At 35.5% G+C, this 18,816-nt stretch overlaps 52 non-coding genes across 52 annotated transcripts; all 52 read left to right on the top strand.

Annotated features, from left to right (window-relative positions):
- The first annotated feature begins 5 nt into the window (after positions 1-5).
- TRNAT-UGU (transfer RNA threonine (anticodon UGU)) lies at positions 6-78 on the top strand. Its single transcript has one exon. It is a non-coding gene; the product is annotated as a tRNA-Thr (tRNA).
- A 133-nt stretch (positions 79-211) lies between these two features.
- On the top strand, positions 212-291 carry TRNAN-AUU (transfer RNA asparagine (anticodon AUU)). The gene has a single exon. It is a non-coding gene; the product is annotated as a tRNA-Asn (tRNA).
- A 133-nt stretch (positions 292-424) lies between these two features.
- TRNAT-AGU (transfer RNA threonine (anticodon AGU)) lies at positions 425-497 on the top strand. Its single transcript has one exon. It is a non-coding gene; the product is annotated as a tRNA-Thr (tRNA).
- Positions 498-1,281: 784 nt separating this feature from the next.
- Positions 1,282-1,354, top strand: TRNAT-AGU (transfer RNA threonine (anticodon AGU)). The gene has a single exon. It is a non-coding gene; the product is annotated as a tRNA-Thr (tRNA).
- A 133-nt stretch (positions 1,355-1,487) lies between these two features.
- Positions 1,488-1,560, top strand: TRNAT-UGU (transfer RNA threonine (anticodon UGU)). The gene has a single exon. It is a non-coding gene; the product is annotated as a tRNA-Thr (tRNA).
- A 166-nt stretch (positions 1,561-1,726) lies between these two features.
- On the top strand, positions 1,727-1,799 carry TRNAT-AGU (transfer RNA threonine (anticodon AGU)). The gene has a single exon. It is a non-coding gene; the product is annotated as a tRNA-Thr (tRNA).
- A 750-nt stretch (positions 1,800-2,549) lies between these two features.
- On the top strand, positions 2,550-2,622 carry TRNAT-UGU (transfer RNA threonine (anticodon UGU)). The gene has a single exon. It is a non-coding gene; the product is annotated as a tRNA-Thr (tRNA).
- Positions 2,623-3,201: 579 nt separating this feature from the next.
- Positions 3,202-3,274, top strand: TRNAT-AGU (transfer RNA threonine (anticodon AGU)). Its single transcript has one exon. It is a non-coding gene; the product is annotated as a tRNA-Thr (tRNA).
- Positions 3,275-3,407: 133 nt separating this feature from the next.
- TRNAT-UGU (transfer RNA threonine (anticodon UGU)) lies at positions 3,408-3,480 on the top strand. Its single transcript has one exon. It is a non-coding gene; the product is annotated as a tRNA-Thr (tRNA).
- A 133-nt stretch (positions 3,481-3,613) lies between these two features.
- TRNAN-AUU (transfer RNA asparagine (anticodon AUU)) lies at positions 3,614-3,693 on the top strand. Its single transcript has one exon. It is a non-coding gene; the product is annotated as a tRNA-Asn (tRNA).
- Positions 3,694-3,826: 133 nt separating this feature from the next.
- Positions 3,827-3,899, top strand: TRNAT-AGU (transfer RNA threonine (anticodon AGU)). The gene has a single exon. It is a non-coding gene; the product is annotated as a tRNA-Thr (tRNA).
- A 784-nt stretch (positions 3,900-4,683) lies between these two features.
- On the top strand, positions 4,684-4,756 carry TRNAT-AGU (transfer RNA threonine (anticodon AGU)). The gene has a single exon. It is a non-coding gene; the product is annotated as a tRNA-Thr (tRNA).
- A 133-nt stretch (positions 4,757-4,889) lies between these two features.
- On the top strand, positions 4,890-4,962 carry TRNAT-UGU (transfer RNA threonine (anticodon UGU)). The gene has a single exon. It is a non-coding gene; the product is annotated as a tRNA-Thr (tRNA).
- Positions 4,963-5,128: 166 nt separating this feature from the next.
- On the top strand, positions 5,129-5,201 carry TRNAT-AGU (transfer RNA threonine (anticodon AGU)). The gene has a single exon. It is a non-coding gene; the product is annotated as a tRNA-Thr (tRNA).
- Positions 5,202-5,540: 339 nt separating this feature from the next.
- On the top strand, positions 5,541-5,613 carry TRNAT-AGU (transfer RNA threonine (anticodon AGU)). The gene has a single exon. It is a non-coding gene; the product is annotated as a tRNA-Thr (tRNA).
- Positions 5,614-6,658: 1,045 nt separating this feature from the next.
- Positions 6,659-6,731, top strand: TRNAS-AGA (transfer RNA serine (anticodon AGA)). The gene has a single exon. It is a non-coding gene; the product is annotated as a tRNA-Ser (tRNA).
- Positions 6,732-6,864: 133 nt separating this feature from the next.
- TRNAT-AGU (transfer RNA threonine (anticodon AGU)) lies at positions 6,865-6,937 on the top strand. The gene has a single exon. It is a non-coding gene; the product is annotated as a tRNA-Thr (tRNA).
- A 132-nt stretch (positions 6,938-7,069) lies between these two features.
- Positions 7,070-7,142, top strand: TRNAT-AGU (transfer RNA threonine (anticodon AGU)). The gene has a single exon. It is a non-coding gene; the product is annotated as a tRNA-Thr (tRNA).
- A 133-nt stretch (positions 7,143-7,275) lies between these two features.
- Positions 7,276-7,348, top strand: TRNAT-UGU (transfer RNA threonine (anticodon UGU)). Its single transcript has one exon. It is a non-coding gene; the product is annotated as a tRNA-Thr (tRNA).
- A 339-nt stretch (positions 7,349-7,687) lies between these two features.
- Positions 7,688-7,760, top strand: TRNAT-AGU (transfer RNA threonine (anticodon AGU)). Its single transcript has one exon. It is a non-coding gene; the product is annotated as a tRNA-Thr (tRNA).
- A 133-nt stretch (positions 7,761-7,893) lies between these two features.
- On the top strand, positions 7,894-7,966 carry TRNAT-AGU (transfer RNA threonine (anticodon AGU)). The gene has a single exon. It is a non-coding gene; the product is annotated as a tRNA-Thr (tRNA).
- Positions 7,967-8,099: 133 nt separating this feature from the next.
- TRNAT-AGU (transfer RNA threonine (anticodon AGU)) lies at positions 8,100-8,172 on the top strand. Its single transcript has one exon. It is a non-coding gene; the product is annotated as a tRNA-Thr (tRNA).
- A 405-nt stretch (positions 8,173-8,577) lies between these two features.
- On the top strand, positions 8,578-8,650 carry TRNAT-UGU (transfer RNA threonine (anticodon UGU)). The gene has a single exon. It is a non-coding gene; the product is annotated as a tRNA-Thr (tRNA).
- Positions 8,651-8,782: 132 nt separating this feature from the next.
- Positions 8,783-8,855, top strand: TRNAT-AGU (transfer RNA threonine (anticodon AGU)). The gene has a single exon. It is a non-coding gene; the product is annotated as a tRNA-Thr (tRNA).
- A 133-nt stretch (positions 8,856-8,988) lies between these two features.
- Positions 8,989-9,063, top strand: TRNAT-UGU (transfer RNA threonine (anticodon UGU)). Its single transcript has one exon. It is a non-coding gene; the product is annotated as a tRNA-Thr (tRNA).
- A 165-nt stretch (positions 9,064-9,228) lies between these two features.
- TRNAT-UGU (transfer RNA threonine (anticodon UGU)) lies at positions 9,229-9,301 on the top strand. The gene has a single exon. It is a non-coding gene; the product is annotated as a tRNA-Thr (tRNA).
- A 338-nt stretch (positions 9,302-9,639) lies between these two features.
- TRNAT-AGU (transfer RNA threonine (anticodon AGU)) lies at positions 9,640-9,712 on the top strand. Its single transcript has one exon. It is a non-coding gene; the product is annotated as a tRNA-Thr (tRNA).
- A 133-nt stretch (positions 9,713-9,845) lies between these two features.
- TRNAT-AGU (transfer RNA threonine (anticodon AGU)) lies at positions 9,846-9,918 on the top strand. The gene has a single exon. It is a non-coding gene; the product is annotated as a tRNA-Thr (tRNA).
- Positions 9,919-10,051: 133 nt separating this feature from the next.
- TRNAT-AGU (transfer RNA threonine (anticodon AGU)) lies at positions 10,052-10,124 on the top strand. The gene has a single exon. It is a non-coding gene; the product is annotated as a tRNA-Thr (tRNA).
- A 133-nt stretch (positions 10,125-10,257) lies between these two features.
- TRNAT-AGU (transfer RNA threonine (anticodon AGU)) lies at positions 10,258-10,330 on the top strand. Its single transcript has one exon. It is a non-coding gene; the product is annotated as a tRNA-Thr (tRNA).
- A 405-nt stretch (positions 10,331-10,735) lies between these two features.
- TRNAT-AGU (transfer RNA threonine (anticodon AGU)) lies at positions 10,736-10,808 on the top strand. Its single transcript has one exon. It is a non-coding gene; the product is annotated as a tRNA-Thr (tRNA).
- A 133-nt stretch (positions 10,809-10,941) lies between these two features.
- TRNAT-UGU (transfer RNA threonine (anticodon UGU)) lies at positions 10,942-11,014 on the top strand. Its single transcript has one exon. It is a non-coding gene; the product is annotated as a tRNA-Thr (tRNA).
- A 133-nt stretch (positions 11,015-11,147) lies between these two features.
- On the top strand, positions 11,148-11,220 carry TRNAI-AAU (transfer RNA isoleucine (anticodon AAU)). The gene has a single exon. It is a non-coding gene; the product is annotated as a tRNA-Ile (tRNA).
- Positions 11,221-11,407: 187 nt separating this feature from the next.
- Positions 11,408-11,480, top strand: TRNAT-AGU (transfer RNA threonine (anticodon AGU)). Its single transcript has one exon. It is a non-coding gene; the product is annotated as a tRNA-Thr (tRNA).
- A 133-nt stretch (positions 11,481-11,613) lies between these two features.
- On the top strand, positions 11,614-11,686 carry TRNAT-UGU (transfer RNA threonine (anticodon UGU)). Its single transcript has one exon. It is a non-coding gene; the product is annotated as a tRNA-Thr (tRNA).
- Positions 11,687-11,853: 167 nt separating this feature from the next.
- On the top strand, positions 11,854-11,926 carry TRNAT-UGU (transfer RNA threonine (anticodon UGU)). The gene has a single exon. It is a non-coding gene; the product is annotated as a tRNA-Thr (tRNA).
- A 133-nt stretch (positions 11,927-12,059) lies between these two features.
- On the top strand, positions 12,060-12,132 carry TRNAT-UGU (transfer RNA threonine (anticodon UGU)). The gene has a single exon. It is a non-coding gene; the product is annotated as a tRNA-Thr (tRNA).
- A 133-nt stretch (positions 12,133-12,265) lies between these two features.
- Positions 12,266-12,338, top strand: TRNAI-AAU (transfer RNA isoleucine (anticodon AAU)). Its single transcript has one exon. It is a non-coding gene; the product is annotated as a tRNA-Ile (tRNA).
- A 208-nt stretch (positions 12,339-12,546) lies between these two features.
- Positions 12,547-12,619, top strand: TRNAT-AGU (transfer RNA threonine (anticodon AGU)). The gene has a single exon. It is a non-coding gene; the product is annotated as a tRNA-Thr (tRNA).
- Positions 12,620-12,752: 133 nt separating this feature from the next.
- TRNAT-UGU (transfer RNA threonine (anticodon UGU)) lies at positions 12,753-12,825 on the top strand. Its single transcript has one exon. It is a non-coding gene; the product is annotated as a tRNA-Thr (tRNA).
- Positions 12,826-12,992: 167 nt separating this feature from the next.
- TRNAT-UGU (transfer RNA threonine (anticodon UGU)) lies at positions 12,993-13,065 on the top strand. Its single transcript has one exon. It is a non-coding gene; the product is annotated as a tRNA-Thr (tRNA).
- A 339-nt stretch (positions 13,066-13,404) lies between these two features.
- Positions 13,405-13,477, top strand: TRNAT-AGU (transfer RNA threonine (anticodon AGU)). The gene has a single exon. It is a non-coding gene; the product is annotated as a tRNA-Thr (tRNA).
- Positions 13,478-14,088: 611 nt separating this feature from the next.
- TRNAT-AGU (transfer RNA threonine (anticodon AGU)) lies at positions 14,089-14,161 on the top strand. The gene has a single exon. It is a non-coding gene; the product is annotated as a tRNA-Thr (tRNA).
- Positions 14,162-14,294: 133 nt separating this feature from the next.
- On the top strand, positions 14,295-14,367 carry TRNAT-UGU (transfer RNA threonine (anticodon UGU)). The gene has a single exon. It is a non-coding gene; the product is annotated as a tRNA-Thr (tRNA).
- Positions 14,368-14,500: 133 nt separating this feature from the next.
- TRNAT-AGU (transfer RNA threonine (anticodon AGU)) lies at positions 14,501-14,573 on the top strand. The gene has a single exon. It is a non-coding gene; the product is annotated as a tRNA-Thr (tRNA).
- A 1,326-nt stretch (positions 14,574-15,899) lies between these two features.
- TRNAT-AGU (transfer RNA threonine (anticodon AGU)) lies at positions 15,900-15,972 on the top strand. The gene has a single exon. It is a non-coding gene; the product is annotated as a tRNA-Thr (tRNA).
- A 133-nt stretch (positions 15,973-16,105) lies between these two features.
- On the top strand, positions 16,106-16,178 carry TRNAT-AGU (transfer RNA threonine (anticodon AGU)). Its single transcript has one exon. It is a non-coding gene; the product is annotated as a tRNA-Thr (tRNA).
- Positions 16,179-16,549: 371 nt separating this feature from the next.
- TRNAT-AGU (transfer RNA threonine (anticodon AGU)) lies at positions 16,550-16,622 on the top strand. The gene has a single exon. It is a non-coding gene; the product is annotated as a tRNA-Thr (tRNA).
- Positions 16,623-16,755: 133 nt separating this feature from the next.
- TRNAT-UGU (transfer RNA threonine (anticodon UGU)) lies at positions 16,756-16,828 on the top strand. The gene has a single exon. It is a non-coding gene; the product is annotated as a tRNA-Thr (tRNA).
- A 133-nt stretch (positions 16,829-16,961) lies between these two features.
- Positions 16,962-17,034, top strand: TRNAT-AGU (transfer RNA threonine (anticodon AGU)). The gene has a single exon. It is a non-coding gene; the product is annotated as a tRNA-Thr (tRNA).
- Positions 17,035-18,339: 1,305 nt separating this feature from the next.
- Positions 18,340-18,412, top strand: TRNAT-AGU (transfer RNA threonine (anticodon AGU)). Its single transcript has one exon. It is a non-coding gene; the product is annotated as a tRNA-Thr (tRNA).
- A 133-nt stretch (positions 18,413-18,545) lies between these two features.
- Positions 18,546-18,618, top strand: TRNAT-AGU (transfer RNA threonine (anticodon AGU)). Its single transcript has one exon. It is a non-coding gene; the product is annotated as a tRNA-Thr (tRNA).
- Positions 18,619-18,816: the final 198 nt, after the last annotated feature.

Consider the following 18,816-nt stretch of genomic DNA (forward strand, 5'->3'; position numbering starts at 1 on the left):
GCAAGGGCTCCGTGGCTTAGTGGTTAAAGTGGCTGTCTTGTAAACAGGAGATCATGAGTTCGATTCTCGTCGGAGCCTCCCTGTTATATTACTTGAACTAGATTTCGTAGCTATTAAATTTTGAAAAATTAAAACAATAGGGTAAAAATTCCAATGAGTTAATTTAATTAAATTACTGGAATATTCAGCATTCATGTCGCTTCAAAGCAAGGGCTCCGTGGCTTAGTGATTAAAGCGCCTGTGGCCTGTCTATTAAACAGGAGATCATGAGTTCGAGTCTCGTCGGAGCCTCGCTGTTATGTTACTTGAACTAGATTTCGTAGCTATTAAATTTTGAAAAATTAAAACATTAGGGTAAAAATTCCGATGAGTTAATTTAGTTAAATTACTGGAATATTCAGCATTCATGTCGCTTCAAAGCAAGGGCTCCGTGGCTTAGTGGTTAAAGCGCCTGTCTAGTAAACAGGAGATCATGAGTTCGATTCTCGTCGGAGCCTCGCTGTTATGTTACTTGAACTAGATTTCGTAGCTATATAATTTTGAAAAATTAAAATAATAGGGCAAAAGTTCCCATGAGATAATTTAGTTAATTTACTGAAACATTCTGCATTCATATCGCTACAAAGCAAGGGCTCCGTGGCTTAGTGGTTAAAGCGCCAGTCTTGTAAATAGGAGATCATGTGTTCGATTCTCGTCGGAGCCTTCCTGTTATATTACTTGAACTAGATTTCGAAGCTATTAAATTTTGAAAAATTAAAAAATATAGTTGATTTAGATATGCATATATGCAAAATATAGTGTAAAAGTTCCCATGAGATAATTTATTTAATTTACAGAAATATTCAGCATTCATATCGCTTCAAAGCAAGGGCTACGTGCCTTAGTGGTTAAAGCGCCAGTCTAGTAAACAGGAGATCATGAGTTCGATTCTCGTCGGAGCCTTGCTGTTATGTTACTTGATCTATATTTCGTAGCTATTAAATTTTGAAAAATTAAAACAATAGGGTAAAAATTCCGACGATTTAATTTAGTTAAATTACAGGAATATTCAGCATTCATGTCACTTCAAAGCAATAGCTCCGTGGCTTAGTGGTTAAAGCGCCTGTATAGTAAACAGGAGATCATGAGTTCGATTCTCGTCGGAGCCTCGCTGTTAAGTTACTTGAACTAGATTTCGTAGCTCTATAATTTTGAAAAATTAAAATAATAGGGTAAAAATTCCGATGAGATAATTTAGTTAATTTACTGAAATATTCTGCATTCATATCGCTTCAAAGCAAGGGCTCCGTGGCTTAGTGGTTAAAGCGCCTGTCTAGTAAACAGGAGATCATGAGTTCGATTCTCGTCGGAGCCTCGCTGTTATGTTACTTGAACTAGATTTCGTAGCTATATAATTTTGAAAAATTAAAATAATAGGGCTAAAGTTCCCATGAGATAATTTAGTTAATTTACTGAAATATACTGCATTCATATCGCTTCAAAGCAAGGGCTCCGTGGCTTAGTGGTTAAAGCGGCTGTCTTGTAAACAGGAGATCATGAGTTCGATTCTCGTCGGAGCCTTGCTGTTATATTACTTGAACTAGATTTCGAAGCTATTAAATTTTGAAAAATTAAAAATTATAGTTGAATTAGATATGCATATATGCAAACAATAGTGTAAAAGTTCCCATGAGATAATTTAGTTAATTTACTGAAATATTCAGCATTCATATCGCTTCAAAGCAAGGGCTCCGTGGCTTAGTGGTTAAAGCGCCTGTCTAGTAAACAGGAGATCATGAGTTCGATACTCGTCGGAGCCTTGCTGTTATGTTACCTTACCTAGATTTCGTAGCTATTAAATTTTGAAAAATTAAAACAATAGGGTAAAAATTCCGATGAGTTAATTTAATTAAATTACTGGAATATTCAGCATTCATGTCGCTTCAAAGCAAGGGCTCCGTGGCTTAGTGGTTAAAGCGCCTGTCTAGTTAAAAGGAGATCATGTGTTCGATTCTCGTCGGATCATTGCTGTTATGTTACTTGACCTAGATTTCGTAGCTATTAAATTTTGAAAAATTAAAACATTAGGGTAAAAATTCCGAGGAGTTAATTTAGTTAAACTACTGGAATATTCAGTGTTCATGTCGCTTCATAGCAAGGGCTCCGTGGCTTAGTGGTTAAAGCGCCAGTCATGTAAACAGGAGATAATGTGTTCGATTCTCGTCGGAGCCTTGCTGTTATGTTGATTGAACTAGATTTCGTAGCTATATAATTTTGAAAAATTAAAATAATAGAGCAAAAGTTCCCATGAGAAAATTTAGTTAATTTTCTGAAATATCTGCATTCATATCGCTTCAAACCAAGGGCTCCGTGGGTTAGTGGTTAAAGAGCCTGTCTTGTAAACAGGAGATCATGAACTCGATTCTCGTCGGAGCCTCGCTGTTATGTTACATGAACTAGATTTCGTAGCTATATAATTTTGAAAAATTAAAATAATAGGGCAAAAGTTCCCATGAGATAATTTAGTTAAATTACTGGAATATTCAGCATTCATGTCGCTTCAAAGCAAGGGCTCCGTGGCTTAGTGGTTAAAGTGCCTGTCTTGTAAACAGGAGATCATGAGTTCGATTCGCGTCGGAGCCTCGCTGTTATGTTACTTAAACCAGATTTCGTAGCTATTAATTTTTGAAAAATTAAAACAATAGGGTAAAAATTCCGATGAGTTTATTTAGTTAAATTACTGGAATATTCAGCATTCATGTCGCTTCAAAGCAAGGGCTCCGTGGCTTAGTGGTTAAAGCGCCAGTCATGTAAACAGGAGATAATGTGTTCGATTCTCGTCGGAGCCTTGCTGTTATGTTGATTGAACTAGATTTCGTAGCTATATAATTTTTAAAAATTAAAAATTATAGTTGATTTAGATATGCATATATGCAAACAATAGAGTGAAAGTTCCCATGAGATAATTTAGTTAATTTACTGAAATATTCAGCATTCATATCGCTTCAAAGCAAGGGCTCCGTGGCTTAGTGGTTAAAGCGCCAGGTCTAGTAAACAGGAGATTATGAGTTCGATTCTCGTCGAAGCCTTGCTGTTATATTACTTGACCTAGATTTCGTAGCTATTAAATTTTGAAAAATTAAAACAATAGGGTAAAAATTCTGAGGAGTTAATTTAGTTAAATTACTGGAATATTCAGCATTCAGGTCGCTTCAAAGCATGGGCTCCGTGGCTTAGTGGTTAAAGCGCCTGTCTAGTAAACAGGAGATCATGAGTTCGATTCTCGTCGGAGCCTCGGTGTTATGTTACTTGAACTAGTTTTCGTAGCTATATAATTTTGAAAAATTAAAATAATAGGGCAAAAGTTCCCATGAGATAATTTAGTTAATTTACTGAAATATTCTGCATTCATATCGCTTCAAAGCAAGGGCTCCGTGGCTTAGTGGTTAAAGCGGCTGTCTTGTAAACAGGAGATCATGAGTTCGATTCTCGTCGGAGCCTCCCTGTTATATTACTTGAACTAGATTTCGTAGCTATTAAATTTTGAAAAATTAAAACAATAGGGTAAAAATTCCAATGAGTTAATTTAATTAAATTACTGGAATATTCAGCATTCATGTCGCTTCAAAGCAAGGGCTCCGTGGCTTAGTGATTAAAGCGCCTGTGGCCTGTCTATTAAACAGGAGATCATGAGTTCGAGTCTCGTCGGAGCCTCGCTGTTATGTTACTTGAACTAGATTTCGTAGCTATTAAATTTTGAAAAATTAAAACATTAGGGTAAAAATTCCGATGAGTTAATTTAGTTAAATTACTGGAATATTCAGCATTCATGTCGCTTCAAAGCAAGGGCTCCGTGGCTTAGTGGTTAAAGCGCCTGTCTAGTAAACAGGAGATCATGAGTTCGATTCTCGTCGGAGCCTCGCTGTTATGTTACTTGAACTAGATTTCGTAGCTATATAATTTTGAAAAATTAAAATAATAGGGCAAAAGTTCCCACGAGATAATTTAGTTAATTTACTGAAACATTCTGCATTCATATCGCTTCAAAGCAAGGGCTCCGTGGCTTAGTGGTTAAAGCGCCAGTCTTGTAAATAGGAGATCATGTGTTCGATTCTCGTCGGAGCCTCCCTGTTATATTACTTGAACTAGATTTCGAAGCTATTAAATTTTGAAAAATTAAAAAATATAGTTGATTTAGATATGCATATATGCAAAATATAGTGTAAAAGTTCCCATGAGATAATTTATTTAATTTACAGAAATATTCAGCATTCATATCGCTTCAAAGCAAGGGCTACGTGCCTTAGTGGTTAAAGCGCCAGTCTAGTAAACAGGAGATCATGAGTTCGATTCTCGTCGGAGCCTTGCTGTTATGTTACTTGATCTATATTTCGTAGCTATTAAATTTTGAAAAATTAAAACAATAGGGTAAAAATTCCGACGATTTAATTTAGTTAAATTACAGGAATATTCAGCATTCATGTCACTTCAAAGCAATAGCTCCGTGGCTTAGTGGTTAAAGCGCCTGTATAGTAAACAGGAGATCATGAGTTCGATTCTCGTCGGAGCCTCGCTGTTAAGTTACTTGAACTAGATTTCGTAGCTCTATAATTTTGAAAAATTAAAATAATAGGGTAAAAATTCCGATGAGATAATTTAGTTAATTTACTGAAATATTCTGCATTCATATCGCTTCAAAGCAAGGGCTCCGTGGCTTAGTGGTTAAAGCGCCTGTCTAGTAAACAGGAGATCATGAGTTCGATTCTCGTCGGAGCCTCGCTGTTATGTTACTTGAACTAGATTTCGTAGCTATATAATTTTGAAAAATTAAAATAATAGGGCTAAAGTTCCCATGAGATAATTTAGTTAATTTACTGAAATATTCTGCATTCATATCGCTTCAAAGCAAGGGCTCCGTGGCTTAGTGGTTAAAGCGGCTGTCTTGTAAACAGGAGATCATGAGTTCGATTCTCGTCGGAGCCTTGCTGTTATATTACTTGAACTAGATTTCGAAGCTATTAAATTTTGAAAAATTAAAAATTATAGTTGAATTAGATATGCATATATGCAAACAATAGTGTAAAAGTTCCCATGAGATAATTTAGTTAATTTACTGAAATATTCAGCATTCATATCGCTTCAAAGCAAGGGCTCCGTGGCTTAGTGGTTAAAGCGCCTGTCTAGTAAACAGGAGATCATGAGTTCGATACTCGTCGGAGCCTTGCTGTTATGTTACTTGACCTAGATTTCGTAGCTATTAAATTTTGAAAAATTAAAACAATAGGGTAAAAATTCCGATGAGTTAATTTAATTAAATTACTGGAATATTCAGCATTCATGTCGCTTCAAAGCAAGGGCTCCGTGGCTTAGTGGTTAAAGCGCCTGTCTAGTTAAAAGGAGATCATGTGTTCGATTCTCGTCGGATCATTGCTGTTATGTTACTTGACCTAGATTTCGTAGCTATTAAATTTTGAAAAATTAAAACATTAGGGTAAAAATTCCGAGGAGTTAATTTAGTTAAACTACTGGAATATTCAGTGTTCATGTCGCTTCATAGCAAGGGCTCCGTGGCTTAGTGGTTAAAGCGCCTGTCTAGTAAACAGGAGATCATGAGTTCGATTCTCGTCGGAGCCTCGCTGTTATGTTACTTGAACTAGATTTCGTAGCTATATAATTTTGAAAAATTAAAATAATAGGGCAAAAGTTCCCATGAGAAAATTTAGTTAATTTTCTGAAATATTCTGCATTCATATCGCTTCAAACCAAGGGCTCCGTGGGTTAGTGGTTAAAGCGCCTGTCTTGTAAACAGGAGATCATGAACTCGATTCTCGTCGGAGCCTTGCTGTTATGTTGATTGAACTAGATTTCGTAGCTATATAATTTTGAAAAATTAAAAATTATAGTTGATTTAGATATGCATATATGCAAACAATAGAGTGAAAGTTCCCATGAGATAATTTAGTTAATTTACTGAAATATTCAGCATTCATATCGCTTCAAAGCAAGGGCTCCGTGGCTTAGTGGTTAAAGCGCCAGGTCTAGTAAACAGGAGATTATGAGTTCGATTCTCGTCGAAGCCTTGCTGTTATATTACTTGACCTAGATTTCGTAGCTATTAAATTTTGAAAAATTAAAACAATAGGGTAAAAATTCTGAGGAGTTAATTTAGTTAAATTACTGGAATATTCAGCATTCATGTCGCTTCAAAGCATGGGCTCCGTGGCTTAGTGGTTAAAGCGCCTGTCTAGTAAACAGGAGATCATGAACTCGATTCTCGTCGGAGCCTCGCTGTTATGTTACATGAACTAGATTTCGTAGCTATATAATTTTGAAAAATTAAAATAATAGGGCGAAAGTTCCCATGAGATAATTTAGTTAATTTACTGAAATATTCTGCATTCATATCGCTTCAAAGCAAGGGCTCCGTGGCTTAGTGGTTAAAGCGCCAGTCTTGTAAACAGGAGATAATGTGTTCGATTCTCGTCGGAGCCTTGCTGTTATATTACTTGAACTAGATTTCGAAGCTATTAAATTTTGAAAAATTAAAAATAATATTTGAAAAATTAAAAATAATATTTGATTTAGATATGCATATATGCAAACAATAGTGTAAAAGTTCCCATGAGATAATTTAGTTAATTTACTGAAATATTCAGCATTCATATCGCTTCAAGGCAAGGGCTCCGTTGCTTAGTGGTTAAAGCGCCTGTCTAGAAAACAGGAGATCATGAGTTCGATTCTCGTCGGAGCATTGCTGTTATGTTACTTGACCTAGATTTCGTAGCTATTAAATTTTGAAAAATTAAAACAATAGGGTAAAAATTCCGAGGAGTTAATTTAGTTAAATTACTGGAATATTCAGCATTCATGTCGCTTCAAATCAAGGGCTCCGTGGCTTAGTGGTTAAAGCGCCTGTCTAGTAAACAGGAGATCATGAGTTCGATTCTCGTCGGAGCCTCGCTGTTATGTTACTTGAACTAGATTTCGTAGCTATATAATTTTGAAAAATTAAAATAATAGGGAAAAGTTCCCATGAGATAATTTAGTTAATTTACTGAAATATTCAGCATTCATATCGCTTCAAGGCAAGGGCTCCGTTGCTTAGTGGTTAAAGCGCCTGTCTAGTAAACAGGAGATCATGAGTTCGATTCTCGTCGGAGCCTTGCTGTTATGTTACTTGACCTAGATTTCGTAGCTATTAAATGTTGAAAAATTGAAACAATAGGGTAAAAATTCCGATGAGTTAATTTAGTTAATTTACTGGAATATTCAGCATTCATGTCGCTTCAAAGCAAGGGCTCCGTGGCTTAGTGGTTAAAGCGCCTGTCTTGTAAACAGGAGATCATGAGTTCGATTCTCGTCGGAGCCTCGCTGTTATGTTACTTGAACCAGATTTCGTAGCTATTAATTTTTGAAAAATTAAAACAATAGGGTAAAAATTCCGATGAGTTTATTTAGTTAAATTACTGGAATATTCAGCATTCATGTCGCTTCAAAGCAAGGTCTCCGTGGCTTAGTGGTTAAAGCGCCTGTCTAGTAAACAGGAGATCATGAGTTCGATACTCGTCGGAGCCTAGCTGTTATGTTACTTGAACTAGATTTCGTAGCTATATAATTTTGAAAAATTAAAATAATAGGGCAAAAGTTCCCATGAGATAATTTAGTTAATTTACTGAAATATTCTGCATTCATATCGCTTCAAAGCAAGGGCTCCGTGGCTTAGTGGTTAAAGCGCCTGTCTAGTAAACAGGAGATCATGAGTTCGATTCTCGTCGGAGCCTCGCTGTTATGTTACTTGAACTAGATTTCGTAGCTATATAATTTTGAAAAATTAAAATAATAGGGCAAAAGTTCCCATGAGATAATTTAGTTAATTTACTGAAATATTCTGCATTCATATCGCTTCAAAGCAAGGGCTCCGTGGCTTAGTGGTTAAAGCGCCTGTCTAGTAAACAGGAGATCATGAGTTCGATTCTCGTCGGAGCCTTGCTGTTATGTTACTTGACCTAGATTTCAAAGCTATTAAATTTTGAAAAATTAAAACAATAGGGTAAAAACTCCGATGAGTTAATTTAGTTAAATTACTGGAATATTCAGCATTCATGTCGCTTCAAAGCAAGGGCTCCGTGGCTTAGTGGTTAAAGCGCCTGTCTAGTAAACAGGAGATCATGAGTTCGATTCTCGTCGGAGCCTCGCTGTTATGTTGATTGAACTAGATTTCGTAGCTATTAAATTTTGAAAAATTAAAAATAATAGTTGATTTAGATATGCATATATGCAAACAATAGTGTAAAAGTTCCCATGAGATAATTTAGTTAATTTACTGAAATATTCTGCATTCATATCGCTTCAAACCAAGGGCTCCGTGGGTTAGTGGTTAAAGCGCCTGTCTTGTAAACAGGAGATCATGTGTTCGATTCTCGTCGGAGCCTAGCTGTTATATTACTTGAACTAGATTTCGAAGCTATTAAATTTTGAAAAATTAAAAATTATAGTTGATTTAGATATGCATATATGCAAACAATAGTGTGAAGGTTCCCATGAGATAATTTAGTTAATTTACTGAAATATTCAGCATTCATATCGCTTCAAAGCAAGGGCTCCGTGGCTTAGTGGTTAAAGCGCCTGTCTTGTAAACAGGAGATCATGAGTTCGATTCTCGTCGGAGCCTCGTGTTATGTTACTTGAACTAGATTTCGTAGCTATTAAATTTTGAAAAATTAAAACAATAGGGTAAAAATTCCGATGAGTTAATTTAGTTAAATTACTGGAATATTCAGCATTCATGTCGCTTCAAAGCAAGGGCTCCGTGGCTTAGTGGTTAAAGCGCCTGTCTAGTAAACAGGAGATCATGAGTTCGATTCTCGTCGGAGCCTTGCTGTTGTGTTACTTGCCCTAGATTTCGTAGCTGTTAAATTTTGAAAAATTAAAACAATAGGGTAAAAATTCCGAGGAGTTAATTTAGTTAATTTACTGGAATATTCAGCATTCATGTCGCTTCAAAACAAGGGCTCCGTGGCTTAGTGGTTAAAGCGCCTGTCTTGTAAACAGGAGATCATGAGTTCGATTCTCGTCGGAGCGTCGCTGTTATGTTACTTGAACTAGATTTCGTAGCTATTAAATTTTGAAAAATTAAAAAATAATAGTTGATTTAGATATGCATATAAGCAAACAATAGTGTAAAAGTTCCGATGTGATAATTTAGTTAATTTACTGAAATATTCAGCATTCATATCGCTTCAAAGCAAGGGCTCCGTGGCTTAGTGGTTAAAGCGCCTGTCTTGTAAACAGGAGATCATGAGTTCGATTCTCGTCGGAGCCTCGTGTTATGTTACTTGAACTAGATTTCGTAGCTATTAAATTTTGAAAAATTAAAACAATAGGGTAAAAATTCCGATGAGTTAATTTAGTTAAATTACTGGAATATTCAGCATTCATGTCGCTTCAAAGCGAGGGCTCCGTGGCTTAGTGGTTAAAGCGCCTGTCTAGTAAACAGGACGTCATGAGTTCGATTCTCGTCGGAGCATTGCTGTTATGTTACTTGACCTAGATTTCGTAGCTATTAAATTTTGAAAAATTAAAGCAATAGGGTAAAAATTCCGATGAGATAATTTAGTTAATTTACTGAAATATTCTGCATTCATATCGCTTCAAAGCAAGGGCTCCGTGGCTTAGTGGTTAAAGCGCCTGTCTAGTAAACAGGAGATCATGAGTTCGATTCTCGTCGGAGCCTCGCTGTTATGTTACTTGAACTAGATTTCGTAGCTATATAATTTTGAAAAATTAAAATAATAGGGCAAAAGTTCCCATGAGATAATTTAGTTAATTTACTGAAATATTCTGCATTCATATCGCTTCAAAGCAAGGGCTCCGTGGCTTAGTGGTTAAAGCGCCTGTCTAGTAAACAGGAGATCATGAGTTCGATTCTCGTCGGAGCCTCGCTGTTATGTTACTTGAACTAGATTTCGTAGCTATATAATTTTGAAAAATTAAAATAATAGGGCAAAAGTTCCCATGAGATAATTTAGTTAATTTACTGAAATATTCTGCATTCATATCGCTTCAAAGCAAGGGCTCCGTGGCTTAGTGGTTAAAGCGCCTGTCTAGTAAACAGGAGATCATGAGTTCGATTCTCGTCGGAGCCTTGCTGTTATGTTACTTGACCTAGATTTCAAAGCTATTAAATTTTGAAAAATTAAAACAATAGGGTAAAAACTCCGATGAGTTAATTTAGTTAAATTACTGGAATATTCAGCATTCATGTCGCTTCAAAGCAAGGGCTCCGTGGCTTAGTGGTTAAAGCGCCTGTCTAGTAAACAGGAGATCATGAGTTCGATTCTCGTCGGAGCCTCGCTGTTATGTTGATTGAACTAGATTTCGTAGCTATTAAATTTTGAAAAATTAAAAATAATAGTTGATTTAGATATGCATATATGCAAACAATAGTGTAAAAGTTCCCATGAGATAATTTAGTTAATTTACTGAAATATTCTGCATTCATATCGCTTCAAACCAAGGGCTCCGTGGGTTAGTGGTTAAAGCGCCTGTCTTGTAAACAGGAGATCATGTGTTCGATTCTCGTCGGAGCCTAGCTGTTATATTACTTGAACTAGATTTCGAAGCTATTAAATTTTGAAAAATTAAAAATTATAGTTGATTTAGATATGCATATATGCAAACAATAGTGTAAAAGTTCCCATGAGATAATTTAGTTAATTTACTGTAATATTCAGCATTCATATCGCTTCAAAGCAAGGGCTCTGTGGCTTAGTGGTTAAAGCGCCTGTCTAGTAAACAGGAGATCATGAGTTCGATTCTCGTCGGAGCCTTGCTGTTATGTTACTTGACCTAGATTTCGTAGCTATTAAATGTTGAAAAATTCAAACAATAGGGTAAAAATTCCGATGAGTTAATTTAGTTAAATTATTGGAATATTCAGCATTCATGTCGCTTCAAAGCAAGGGCTCCGTGGCTTAGTGGTTAAAGCGCCTGTCTTGTAAACAGGAGATCATGAGTTCGATTCTCGTCGGAGCCTCGCTGTTATGTTACTTGAACTAGATTTCGTAGCTATTAAATTTTGAAAAATTAAAACAATAGGGTAAAAATTCCGATGAGTTTATTTAGTTAAATTACTGGAATATTCAGCATTCATGTCGCTTCAAAGCAAGGGCTCCGTGGCTTAGTGGTTAAAGCGCCTGTCTAATAAACAGGAGATCATGTGTTCGATTCTCGTCGGAGCATTGCTGTTATATTACTTGAACTAGATTTCGAAGCTATTAAATTTTGAAAAATTAAAAATAATATTTGAAAAATTAAAAATAATATTTGATTTAGATATGCATATATGCAAACAATAGTGTAAAAATTCCCATGAGATAATTTTGTTATTTTACTGAAATATTCAGCATTCATATCGCTTCAAGGCAAGGGCTCCGTTGCTTAGTGGTTAAAGCGCCTGTCTAGTAAACAGGAGATCATGAGTTCGATTCTCGTCGGAGCCTTGCTGTTATGTTACTTGACCTAGATTTCGTAGCTATTAAATTTTGAAAAATTAAAACAATAGGGTAAAAATTCCGATTAGTTAATTTAGTTAAATTACTGGAATATTCAGCATTCATGTCGCTTCAAAGCAATGGCTCCGTGGCTTAGTGGTTAAAGCGCCTGTCTTGTAAACAGGAGATCATGAGTTCGGTTCTCGTCGGAGCCTCGCTGTTATATTACTTAAACTAGATTTCGAAGCTATTGAATTTTGAAAAATTAAAAAATAATAGTTGATTTAGATATGCATATAAGCAAACAATAGTGTAAAAGTTCCGATGTGATAATTTAGTTAATTTACTGAAATATTCAGCATTCATATCGCTTCACAGCAAGGGCTCCGTGGCTTAGTGGTTAAAGCGCCTGTCTTGTAAACAGGAGATCATGAGTTCGATTCTCGTCGGAGCCTCGCTGTTATGTTACTTGAACTAGATTTCGTAGCTATTAAATTTTGAAAAATTAAAACAATAGGGTAAAAATTCCGATGAGTTAATTTAGTTAAATTATTGGAATATTCAGCATTCATGTCGCTTCAAAGCAAGGGCTCCGTGGCTTAGTGGTTAAAGCGCCTGTCTTGTAAACAGGAGATCATGAGTTCGATTCTCGTCGGAGCCTCGCTGTTATGTTACTTGAACTAGATTTCGTAGCTATTAAATTTTGAAAAATTAAAACAATAGGGTAAAAATTCCGATGAGTTTATTTAGTTAAATTACTGGAATATTCAGCATTCATGTCGCTTCAAAGCAAGGGCTCCGTGGCTTAGTGGTTAAAGCGCCTGTCTAATAAACAGGAGATCATGTGTTCGATTCTCGTCGGAGCATTGCTGTTATATTACTTGAACTAGATTTCGAAGCTATTAAATTTTGAAAAATTAAAAATAATATTTGAAAAATTAAAAATAATATTTGAAAAATTAAAAATAATATTTGATTTAGATATGCATATATGCAAACAATAGTGTAAAAATTCCCATGAGATAATTTTGTTATTTTACTGAAATATTCAGCATTCATATCGCTTCAAGGCAAGGGCTCCGTTGCTTAGTGGTTAAAGCGCCTGTCTAGTAAACAGGAGATCATGAGTTCGATTCTCGTCGGAGCCTTGCTGTTATGTTACTTGACCTAGATTTCGTAGCTATTAAATTTTGAAAAATTAAAACAATAGGGTAAAAATTCCGATTAGTTAATTTAGTTAAATTACTGGAATATTCAGCATTCATGTCGCTTCAAAGCAATGGCTCCGTGGCTTAGTGGTTAAAGCGCCTGTCTTGTAAACAGGAGATCATGAGTTCGGTTCTCGTCGGAGCCTCGCTGTTATATTACTTAAACTAGATTTCGAAGCTATTGAATTTTGAAAAATTAAAAAATAATAGTTGATTTAGATATGCATATAAGCAAACAATAGTGTAAAAGTTCCGATGTGATAATTTAGTTAATTTACTGAAATATTCAGCATTCATATCGCTTCACAGCAAGGGCTCCGTGGCTTAGTGGTTAAAGCGCCTGTCTTGTAAACAGGAGATCATGAGTTCGATTCTCGTCGGAGCCTCGCTGTTATGTTACTTGAACTAGATTTCGTAGCTATTAAATTTTGAAAAATTAAAACAATAGGGTAAAAATTCCGATGAGTTAATTTAGTTAAATTACTGGAATATTCAGCATTCATGTCGCTTGAAAGCGAGGGCTCCGTGGCTTAGTGGTTAAAGTGCCTGTCTAGTAAACAGGAGATCATGAGTTCGATTCTCGTCGGAGCATTGCTGTTATGTTACTTGACCTAGATTTCGTAGCTATTAAATTTTGAAAAATTAAAGCAATATGGTAAAAATTCCGATGAGATAATTTAGTTAATTTACTGAAATATACTGCATTCATATCGCTTCAAAGCAACGGCTCCGTGGCTTAGTGGTTAAAGCGCCTGTCTAGTAAACAGGAGATCATGAGTTCGATTCTCGTCGGAGCCTCGCTGTTATGTTACTTGACCTAAATTTCAAAGCTATTAAATTTTGAAAAATTAAAACAATAGGGTAAAAACTCCGATGAGTTAATTTAGTTAAATTACTGGAATATTCAGCATTCATGTCGCTTCAAAGCAAGGGCTCCGTGGCTTAGTGGTTAAAGCGCCTGTCTAGTAAACAGGAGATCATGAGTTCGATTCTCGTCGCAGCCTCGCTGTTATGTTGATTGAACTAGATTTCGTAGCTATTAAATTTTGAAAAATTAAAAATAATAGTTGATTTAGATATGCATATATGCAAACAATGGTGTAAAAGTTCCCATGAGATAATTTAGTTAATTTACTGAAATATTCTGCATTCATATCGCTTCAAACCAAGGGCTCCGTGGGTTAGTGGTTAAAGCGCCTGTCTTGTAAACAGGAGATCATGTGTTCGATTCTCGTCGGAGCCTAGCTGTTATATTACTTGAACTAGATTTCGAAGCTATTAAATTTTGAAAAATTAAAAATTATAGTTGATTTAGATATGCATATATGCAAACAATAGTGTAAAAGTTCCCATGAGATAATTTAGTTAATTTACTGTAATATTCAGCATTCATATCGCTTCAAAGCAAGGGCTCTGTGGCTTAGTGGTTAAAGCGCCTGTCTAGTAAACAGGAGATCATGAGTTCGATTCTCGTCGGAGCCTTGCTGTTATGTTACTTGACCTAGATTTCGAAGCTATTAAATGTTGAAAAATTCAAACAATAGGGTAAAAATTCCGATGAGTTAATTTAGTTAAATTATTGGAATATTCAGCATTCATGTCGCTTCAAAGCAAGGGCTCCGTGGCTTAGTGGTTAAAGCGCCTGTCTTGTAAACAGGAGATCATGAGTTCGATTCTCGTCGGAGCCTCGCTGTTATGTTACTTGAACTAGATTTCGTAGCTATTAAATTTTGAAAAATTAAAACAATAGGGTAAAAATTCCGATGAGTTTATTTAGTTAAATTACTGGAATATTCAGCATTCATGTCGCTTCAAAGCAAGGGCTCCGTGGCTTAGTGGTTAAAGCGCCTGTCTAGTAAACAGGAGATCATGAGTTCGATTCTCGTCGGAGCCTCGCTGTTATGTTACTTGAACTAGATTTCGTTGCTATATAATTTTGAAAAATTAAAATAATAGGGCAAAAGTTCCCATGAGATAATTTAGTTAATTTACTGAAATATTCTGCATTCATATCGCTTCAAAGCAAGGGCTCCGTGGCTTAGTGGTTAAAGCGCCAGTCATGTAAACAGGAGATCATGTGTTCGATTCTCGTCGGAGCCTTGCTGTTATGTTGATTGAACTAGATTTCGTAGCTATATAATTTTGAAAAATTAAAAATTATAGTTGATTTAGATATGCATATATGCAAACAATAGTGTGAAAGTTCCCATGAGATAATTTAGTTAATTTACTGAAATATTCAGCATTCATATCGCTTCAAAGCAAGGGCTCCGTGGCTTAGTGGTTAAAGCGCCAGGTCTAGTAAACAGGAGATCATGAGTTCGATTCTCGTCGGAGCCTTGCTGTTATATTACTTGACCTAGATTTCGTAGCTATTAAATTTTGAAAAATTAAAACAATAGGGTAAAAATTCCGAGGTGTTAATTTAGTTAAATTACTGGAATATTCAGCATTCATGTCGCTTCAAAGCAAGGGCTCCGTGGCTTAGTGGTTAAAGCACCTGTCTAGTAAACAGGAGATCATGAACTCGATTCTCGTCGGAGCCTCGCTGTTATGTTACATGAACTAGATTTCGTAGCTATATAATTTTAAAAAATTAAAATAATAGGGCAAAAGTTCCCATGAGATAATTTAGTTAATTTACTGAAATATTCTGCATTCATATCGCTTCAAAGCAAGGGCTCAGTGGCTTAGTGGTTAAAGCGCCAGTCTTGTAAACAGGAGATCATGTGTTCGATTCTCGTCGGAGCATTGCTGTTATATTACTTGAACTAGATTTCGAAGCTATTAAATTTTGAAAAATTAAAAATAATATTTGAAAAATTAAAAATAATATTTGAAAAATTAAAAATAATATTTGAAAAATTAAAAATAATATTTGATTTAGATATGCATATATGCAAACAATAGTGTAAAAATTCCCATGAGATAATTTTGTTAATTTACTGAAATATTCAGCATTCATATCGCTTCAAGGCAAGGGCTCCGTGGCTTAGTGGTTAAAGCGCCAGTCTTGTAAACAGGAGATCATGTGTTCGATTCTCGTCGGATCCTTGCTGTTATATTACTTGAACTAGATTTCGAAGCTATTAAATTTTGAAAAATTAAAAATAATAGTTGATTTAGATATGCATATATGCAAACAATAGTGTCAAAGTTCCCATGAGATAATTTAGTAAATTTACTGAAATATTCAGCATTCATATCGCTTCAAAGTAAGGGCTCCGTGGCTTAGTGGTTAAAGCGCCTGTCTAGTAAACAGGAGATCATGAGTTCAATTCTCGTCGGAGCCTTGCTGTTATATTACTTGACCTAGATTTCGTAGCTATTAAATTTTGAAAAATTAAAACAATAGGGTAAAAACTCCGATGAGTTAATTTAGTTAAATTACTGGAATATTCAGCATTCATGTCACTTCAAAACAAGGGCTCCGTGGCTTAGTGGTTAAAGCGCCTGTCTAGTAAACAGGAGATCATGAGTTCGATTCTCGTCGGAGCCTCGCTGTTATGTTGATTGAACTAGATTTCGTAGCTATTAAATTTTGAAAAATTAAAAATAATAGTTGATTTAGATATGCATATATGCAAACAATAGTGTAAAAGTTCCGATGTGATAATTTAGTTAATTTACTGAAATATTAAGCATTCATATCGCTTCAAAGCAAGGGCTCCGTGGCTTAGTGGTTAATGCGCCTGTCTAGTAAACAGGAGATCAAGAGTTCGATTCTCGTGGAAGCCTGGTTGTTATGTTACTTGACCTAGATTTCGTAGCTATTAAATTTTGAAAAATTAAAACAATAGGGTAAATATCCGATGAGTTAATTTAGTTAAATTACTGGAATATTCAGCATTCATGTCGCTTCAAAGCAAGGGCTCCGTGGCTTAGTGGTTAAAGCGCCTGTCTAGTAAACAGGAGATCATGAGTTCGATTCTCGTCGGAGCCTCGCTTTTATGTTGATTGAACTAGATTTCGAAGCTATTAAATGTTGAAAAATTCAAACAATAGGGTAAAAATTCCGATGAGTTAATTTAGTTAAATTATTGGAATATTCAGCATTCATGTCGCTTCAAAGCAAGGGCTCCGTGGCTTAGTGGTTAAAGCGCCTGTCTTGTAAACAGGAGATCATGAGTTCGATTCTCGTCGGAGCCTCGCTGTTATGTTACTTGAACTAGATTTCGTAGCTATTAAATTTTGAAAAATTAAAACAATAGGGTAAAAATTCCGATGAGTTTATTTAGTTAAATTACTGGAATATTCAGCATTCATGTCGCTTCAAAGCAAGGGCTCCGTGGCTTAGTGGTTAAAGCGCCTGTCTAGTAAACAGGAGATCATGAGTTCGATTCTCGTCGGAGCCTCGCTGTTATGTTACTTGAACTAGATTTCGTTGCTATATAATTTTGAAAAATTAAAATAATAGGGCAAAAGTTCCCATGAGATAATTTAGTTAATTTACTGAAATATTCTGCATTCATATCGCTTCAAAGCAAGGGCTCCGTGGCTTAGTGGTTAAAGCGCCAGTCATGTAAACAGGAGATCATGTGTTCGATTCTCGTCGGAGCCTTGCTGTTATGTTGATTGAACTAGATTTCGTAGCTATATAATTTTGAAAAATTAAAAATTATAGTTGATTTAGATATGCATATATGCAAACAATAGTGTGAAAGTTCCCATGAGATAATTTAGTTAATTTACTGAAATATTCAGCATTCATATCGCTTCAAAGCAAGGGCTCCGTGGCTTAGTGGTTAAAGCGCCAGGTCTAGTAAACAGGAGATCATGAGTTCGATTCTCGTCGGAGCCTTGCTGTTATATTACTTGACCTAGATTTCGTAGCTATTAAATTTTGAAAAATTAAAACAATAGGGTAAAAATTCCGAGGTGTTAATTTAGTTAAATTACTGGAATATTCAGCATTCATGTCGCTTCAAAGCAAGGGCTCCGTGGCTTAGTGGTTAAAGCACCTGTCTAGTAAACAGGAGATCATGAACTCGATTCTCGTCGGAGCCTCGCTGTTATGTTACATGAACTAGATTTCGTAGCTATATAATTTTAAAAAATTAAAATAATAGGGCAAAAGTTCCCATGAGATAATTTAGTTAATTTACTGAAATATTCTGCATTCATATCGCTTCAAAGCAAGGGCTCAGTGGCTTAGTGGTTAAAGCGCCAGTCTTGTAAACAGGAGATCATGTGTTCGATTCTCGTCGGAGCATTGCTGTTATATTACTTGAACTAGATTTCGAAGCTATTAAATTTTGAAAAATTAAAAATAATATTTGAAAAATTAAAAATAATATTTGAAAAATTAAAAATAATATTTGATTTAGATATGCATATATGCAAACAATAGTGTAAAAATTCCCATGAGATAATTTTGTTAATTTACTGAAATATTCAGCATTCATATCGCTTCAAGGCAAGGGCTCCGTGGCTTAGTGGTTAAAGCGCCAGTCTTGTAAACAGGAGATCATGTGTTCGATTCTCGTCGGATCCTTGCTGTTATATTACTTGAACTAGATTTCGAAGCTATTAAATTTTGAAAAATTAAAAATAATAGTTGATTTAGATATGCATATATGCAAACAATAGTGTCAAAGTTCCCATGAGATAATTTAGTAAATTTACTGAAATATTCAGCATTCATATCGCTTCAAAGTAAGGGCTCCGTGGCTTAGTGGTTAAAGCGCCTGTCTAGTAAACAGGAGATCATGAGTTCAATTCTCGTCGGAGCCTTGCTGTTATATTACTTGACCTAGATTTCGTAGCTATTAAATTTTGAAAAATTAAAACAATAGGGTAAAAACTCCGATGAGTTAATTTAGTTAAATTACTGGAATATTCAGCATTCATGTCACTTCAAAACAAGGGCTCCGTGGCTTAGTGGTTAAAGCGCCTGTCTAGTAAACAGGAGATCATGAGTTCGATTCTCGTCGGAGCCTCGCTGTTATGTTGATTGAACTAGATTTCGTAGCTATTAAATTTTGAAAAATTAAAAATAATAGTTGATTTAGATATGCATATATGCAAACAATAGTGTAAAAGTTCCGATGTGATAATTTAGTTAATTTACTGAAATATTAAGCATTCATATCGCTTCAAAGCAAGGGCTCCGTGGCTTAGTGGTTAATGCGCCTGTC

This window comes from Phalangium opilio, unplaced genomic scaffold (genome assembly GCF_054372755.1).
Source record: "Phalangium opilio isolate 3A_F unplaced genomic scaffold, DU_Popi_V2 ptg000092l_1, whole genome shotgun sequence".
Lineage (NCBI taxonomy): Eukaryota > Metazoa > Arthropoda > Arachnida > Opiliones > Phalangiidae > Phalangium > Phalangium opilio.